Source organism: Nomascus leucogenys, chromosome 4, assembly GCF_006542625.1.
Source record: "Nomascus leucogenys isolate Asia chromosome 4, Asia_NLE_v1, whole genome shotgun sequence".
Classification (NCBI taxonomy): domain Eukaryota; kingdom Metazoa; phylum Chordata; class Mammalia; order Primates; family Hylobatidae; genus Nomascus; species Nomascus leucogenys.
Window position 1 is genome coordinate 40,634,792 of NC_044384.1, and position 6,725 is coordinate 40,641,516.

A 6,725-nucleotide genomic window follows, 5' to 3' on the forward strand; every position below is an offset into this window, starting at 1 on the left:
AAGCCTACTCGACATGAAGATAATGAGAAGGAAGACTTTTATTATTCAGTTAACAAATACCAAATATATTTTCTCTTCTTTATGACTTTATTGATAATATTTTCTTTCCTCAAGCTTACTTTTTCTTTTTCCTGAAACAGGGTCTCATTCTGTTGCCCAGGCTGTAGCACAGAGATGCAATCACAGCTCACTTTAGCCTCAACCTTCCTGGGTTCAGGTGATCCTCTCACCTTAGCCTCCCAAGTAGCTGGGACTACAGGTGTGCACCACCACTCAAGGCTAATTTTTGTATTTTTTGTAGAGACAGAGTTTTGTCATGTTGCCCAGCTGGTCTTGAACTCCTGAGCTCAAGTGATTCCACCTGTCTGGCCTCTCTAAGTGCTGGAATTACAGGTGTGAGCCATCGTGGCCAGCCCAGTCATACATATAACACACAAAATGTGTGTTAATTGACTGTTTATGTTATTAGCAAGGCTTCCAGTCAACGGTAGGTTATTAGTGGTTAAGTTTTGAGGTAGTCAAAAGTTGCACCCAGATTTTCAACTTTGTGAGGGGTTAATGTGCCAAACCTCCAAATTGTTCAGGTATCATCTGTATTTCCACTCATATTCTCATTATCGTCTAATACAAAGTGTATTAATAGCAGGTAACTTTATATCACAATATTTAAGCTAAAGGATATTAAGAAGACTAGGGAAAATCACTCAAAGACTTTCCATCCTTTTTTTTTTTTTCAGAGTTAGTGGTTTTTGGTGTGCAGAGTGTAGTACTATAACTACAGGTGGAAAAAATGACTTTGTTATTGTCTTTATTTATAGATTAAGCATGTCTTAAGGAGCTGTATGTGAGTGCCCAGTTGACAAGAAGTGAACTGTGATGGCCAGTTCTATGTATCAAGTTGGCTAGGTTATAGTACTCAGCTATTTACACATTAAACTTGGTGTTGCTCTGAAAGTGTTTTGTAGGTATGATTAACATCTACAGTTGACTTTGAAAGAGATTATCCTAGATAATCTGGGTGGGACTGATTCTATTGGTTGGAAGGCCTTTGAGCAGAAGTAAAAAAAAAAAAATAAATAAATAAAAAAGAAGTTCTTGTGAAATGAAGCTTCAGGTTGTGCTTCGTATTTTCCAGCTGGCCCTTCCTGATGCCTCGTCCTCTGGATTTTGACCTGCCTAGCCAGCTCTCACAATGGCATAATCCAATTCTTTGCAATAAATCTCTTAATATCCTCCTGGTTTTATTTCTCTGGGTAAACGCTGACTGATATAGATATGTACTAAAATTTTAGTGATGCTTTTTCTCTGGATGATTAAACTGTCAGTATTTTTCTACTTCTTGCCCATTTTAAATAAAAAAATGCAATTGTCTACCCAAATATTCTGTACATTTTTTTTTAACCTTTGAATTGGGTCCATGCTATTATTGCTCTTTTCACTGTGCATTGCAATTTTTTGTGTCCATTTTTCTCTCCTACTGTTGTGCTTGCTCTGGTGCAAAGATAAATCTAACACAAATACATGTGAATTAGATACTCTTTTATTAAAGTGAGGTTTTACTAATGAAATTATGATACATGGTCACCCTTCTGATGCCTGAGCTCTTGTCTGCAATTGGTCATAACTTCTTATACACATCTTGCTGCCAGAGACATCAGCCCATTTCTTGAGCACAATTTCTGTTTTTGGGGTCTTAGTGTAGAGTCTTGCATGAGGTCTTATCTGCTCTATTTTCTACATGACATTTTTAGGAGAAAAGCATTGAGAAATAAAAGGTGAGAGTGGGATGGGACAGAGTTCAATTTTCTTATGAACCTGCTACACCCCAGTTAGTCCCAATCCAAATATTCCATCTCTCGTCTGGAGTTGCTGTGTGTCAGATGTTTGATATTGAAATACCAATTATATGACTCATGAAAATGAAGCATCTGTGGTTAAGGACAACAATTAAAGGAGGTGTTGTGAATAGTCAGTCTAACTATTATAGTGTGAAATGGAGAAACAACAGAATCGCAACACATTGATGTGAGGGGTTGTTGGCTGCATATCTCTAAATGTAGCACTTGCCTACTCGTAACCAACTTAGAAAATTGTTGCTTGTAGTATTTTGCTAAGCTAGTTTGAAATATTTAACATTCACATACACAGGTGTGAGTGTATGCACTCATACACTCACCCACACCCACCTACCCACCCACATATATATATATACATACACATATATGTCACATGTCATTTTCCAACATAAATTACTGAATATGAAGGTCTATTCATAAATTACTGAATTTGAAGTACTATCCTTCTCTTACATTGAGTCAATTGATCTTTTTAGCTAGGTAAAAAGATCTTCCTTTTAGCCCAAGAATATTCAGGAAAAATTAAGAATAGATATAAACCTAAGTGGTTTTTTAACATTAGAATTATCTGGGGAACTTTGAAAAAAATAGCTTTGCCTGAGCTGCACTTCTAAAGGTATAGCCCAGGAATGAGCATAGGCCTCTCAGATTGTAAACTCGATTTCCTGCTCCTTTAATTTCTGGTGAAATTTAGGATAGCTCTGATTCCTTCATCTCTAAGTTAAGATGCTGGATTATGTTAAATACAGAAAAGAAATCGTTTTCATAAGGGTTAACTATATGTTTTGGAGCTCCAAATAAAACAGAACAAAACCACAGAGCATGAGAAAAAAAAAAAAACATACAGAATCTTTTCAGTGATTTTAACAGGACAAAATACCTGGAAAGAAAGATTCGACAGCTTGTGTCATAGGCAATGCACCAAAATATGAGTTCATCACTTTTTCAATAAAATCAAGGTTATGAAGATAGAAAAATTATTAATAGAGATGAAGAAGATGTAGAAAGTATGGACATTTATGAACTGGAGGGTAAGGACATTTATGACCTGGAGGGTAAGGACATTTGAAGCACATGGACTTAAGTAAAGAAAAAAAGGAGGAGACATACTATTGTTAAAGTTCTGTAGACTGCCCATGCAGATAGAGAAAATGGATGTTGCATGTTTTATAATCATCTCACATTTGTGATATAAAGTATGATTAGAGAGCATTAGTTTCTCCTTTCCTTTTTCAGCTAGTAATTGAATGTCAGACAACTGCTTATACTTTCTGTCATGGTTTCATACTCTAGAAGGTAGACGATAAATATTAGAAAATTCCCAGTGGGCTATACTAAATCCTATCATTTATGCTTCTTCTCTTCCAAACACCAAGGCTAATACTGACATGAGACATGACATATCCAAGCCCTTTTAGAATCATTATATGGTTTTCCATCATGCTTCCCCGACTGACTGTTCATCTAAACGTGATGATGTTTTCCTGTCCTAAAACACCAGTCTTTCTCATTCAAATACCTTAATTCCCTCTCTTACCTCCATGAGTAAGACTTCTGGTAACAGAGTTTTGCACTAGAACCCAGCGCCAAACACTACACCTCTCCACCAATTTGGCAGGGTGCATTTTTAGAATCCTCTAGAACTGTAGTTCTGCTATGATCATAATCACCTGACTTGTAGTCGTAGCAATAAAGCTGAGCCTGATTGCTGGATCCCATTTCCTGTTGACATATCATCCCTAATCATGATTGTCTGCCTGCTTATATTTGTCCATTTCCCCATATAAGTGTTCCTTTGACTTTGGGGTAACATCTCTTGCTCAATACGTGACTTCTCTTTTACCTTCCGTCTTCAGCCTAGTAGTTATTTAATCTAGGTGGTGAAATGTGCTGTGATGATCTCTGTTTGTACCTTAAAAAGTCGTCAGTCTTTTTTTTCTATCCATGTCTCCTAGGGGTACAACCAATTTTCCAGTCTTGATCCTTTATCTGTTGACCAAGCTAAGGCAGAAACCAGCTAAATTCTGGATTTAATCTTGAACAGCAAAAAAGATCAACTTTTGAAGTGGATCTGCTTTTATTCTTGGCAAAAGTTCGGCGGAGACCAACCAGAGTGGTGACAAAGTTCTTCAGCATCAAGCCAAATGTAATGCAAGGAATTATGGATAGTGCTTAATCTAAAATAAAGAAATTCCAGATCTCCCTAAAAAGTTATTGGCTTCAAGAAGGAAAACAAAAGAAGCATATTTGTCTCAATCCAAACACAGACACCAGGAAGACAAACCAGGACTATACAGCAAAGTAGCTTGCAGGATAATACATTGAAAGATGTAATTGTGCATAAATCATGCACAAAGTAGAAACCACAAATTCTGTATTTGGCAAGGCTTCGGTTCCTTTGCATAATTCTTTCATTTTCATCTTGCTGCTTCCATTCTCTTTTCATCGAAAAAAGCTACATAAAACAAAGACATAAACTGTATGCAATTAAAATGAGAAAATAGCTAAAAGGGATGTATTGGTAATTATGTTAAAATCTATACCATAAGTATTCTTGCATTGTTAGGCATCTAATTTTTCATGTGTTGACATCAGCATCTCAGTTCTTTCTAACATCTGAAAGCTTTTTTTTTTAAGGCAACTTCTTTTAGAGTGAACAAACTTATGTACCACCGAGTTGACAAAAGTATAACTATATCCTACAGAAAAAGACCTCAAGTAAACCTCCAGCAGCCATCTGGACTTCCATGAAAACAGAACAATCGGTGAGACGCAGACCTTGGAGGAGACAGTTTCCATAGACTGAAGCACGTGCTGAAGCAAAGCTCACACTTGCAAGATTAGAAGAGGTTGACTGAAAGAAGGAAGGACATGGACAGCTATGTTATTGTGGAGTCCTGTTTTATAGTCATAACCTTGAGTCAAGTGGGTTTGTGTGGACAGACAGAGTGTGTTGCCTTTACTTATAGGGAAGGCACCGGACACAGACAGCCTCGAGGACATTTGTTCTAGCCTTTCAGTATCCTTTCTCTTAATTATCTCACCTCATCCATGAAGCTGGTATGCATGATTTTTCCTTTCTTTCTCAATCCTTTAAAAAATTAAAGCTCTAAATCTCATTTCCACTGAGATTTTAACGTTGCATTGTAACTTAAGATAAAATCTTACTCTGATGTTAAAAATATTAAAGTAGGAAGCAATATGGTGTAGTGCTTATGAGCAGGACTACATAGTTCTTTCTGAATACGAATCTCGGATAAAACAGTATCTCCGTGATCAACCAAGTTAAGCAACCTTTTTAGTGCCTCAATTATTCCATTTGTAAAATTGTAATAATGATAGTACTAACCTATAAGATTGTGGTGAGGATTAAGTCAGATCATACAAAAGAAGCATTTAGAGAATTACCTGGCATTATCTACCATTTATTGAATTTTTACGGTTAAGAAGAATAAGGAAAAGAAGAAGAAAAGGAAAAGAGAAAAAATAAATAAGAAGAAGGAAGAGTGGTAAGCTCTAATAAATTACAACAAATGGTAATGTAGAAAACATTTGTTAGCCCTTAATATAGGCCAGGCACTGTGTTCAACGCTTTTAAACCTCGTTACTGTTCTTTGAAGTGGATAACATTATTCCATCCATTTTAAAGATAGAAATCCTAAAGACAACTTTGTCAATATTATTCATGTGATAAATGACAGAATTTGACCAAGACAATAGAGAATGAACTCTTAATCACTATATTGTTTTATTTTTTGAAAATAGATTTTAAGTTCTTATTAAATGTTAATGAATCACATCAAAATAAAGCCAATCAAAATTAACAGCAATTTATTTGTATTTTGTGTTTTTTTTTTTTTTTTTCCCTCGCTGTAGTGGGATATAGTGGGAAAACATTCGAATAGGCAATTAAGATACTTGTGTTTGGGCTGGGCACAGTGGCTCAAATCTGTAATCCCAGCACTTTGGGAGGCTGAGGTGGGTGGAACACCTGAGGTCAGGAGTTTGAGACCAGCCTGGCCAACATGGTGAAACCTCATCACTACTAAAAATACAAAAATTAGCCAGGCATGGTGGCATGTGCCTGTAATCCCAGCTACTCTGGAGGCTGAGGCAGGAGAATCGCTTGAACCCAGGAGGCAGAGGTTGCAGTGAGCCGAGATTGCGCCACTGCACTTCAGTCTGGGCAACAGAGCGAGACTCCATCTCAAAAATAAATAAATAAATAAAATAAAAAAATAGACTTGTGGGCCGGGCGCGGTGGCTCACGCCTGTAATCCCAGCGCTTTAGGAGGCAGAGCCGGGCGGATCACGAGGTCAGGAGATCAAGACCATCCTGGCTAACACAGTGAAACCCCATCTCTACTAAAAATACAAAAAATTAGCCGGGCGTGGTGGCGGGCGCCTGTAGTCCCAGCTACTCGAGAGGCTGAGGCAGGAGAATGGCATGAACCCGGGAGGCAGAGCTTGCAGTGAGCCGAGATTGCGCCACTGCACTCCAGCCTGGGTGACAGAGCGAGACTCCGTCTCAAAAAAAAATAGACTTGTGTTTGTTGCTAATTTGTTGAGAGATCTGTGTGTGACGCGTATAAGTGGATTGAAAACATGTAGAACACCAAACACATGAAAGACATAACAAAACATTTTGCAGGGACTGTTGGGGAATTTGGTACACTAATGGTATCCAATCTTATTTACATCGCACAAATCTGCTGCCTGAATCTTACATGACATAGGCTTGAAAAGATAAAGCAGAGATTGAAAGTGTTTTATTCCAAACATTTCAGATACTATGTTCATTAAAAGTATATGCTCTCTGCTTCTCTCCCATTAACTAGTTTTTGGCTGCTTGCATTCTTCTGTGTTTCT

At 37.4% G+C, this 6,725-nt stretch overlaps 1 long non-coding RNA gene across 2 annotated transcripts in view; it reads left to right on the top strand.

Moving 5' to 3' along the window:
* LOC101178870 overlaps positions 1 to 5,678 on the top strand; it is a 596,799-nt gene extending 591,121 nt beyond the window's left edge. For both annotated transcript variants that reach the window (XR_004029569.1, XR_001115581.2), the window contains exon 4: positions 3,812 to 5,678. This is a non-coding gene — a long non-coding RNA (uncharacterized LOC101178870). The remainder of the gene's footprint in view (positions 1 to 3,811) is intronic.
* The last annotated feature ends 1,047 nt before the right edge of the window (positions 5,679 to 6,725 follow it).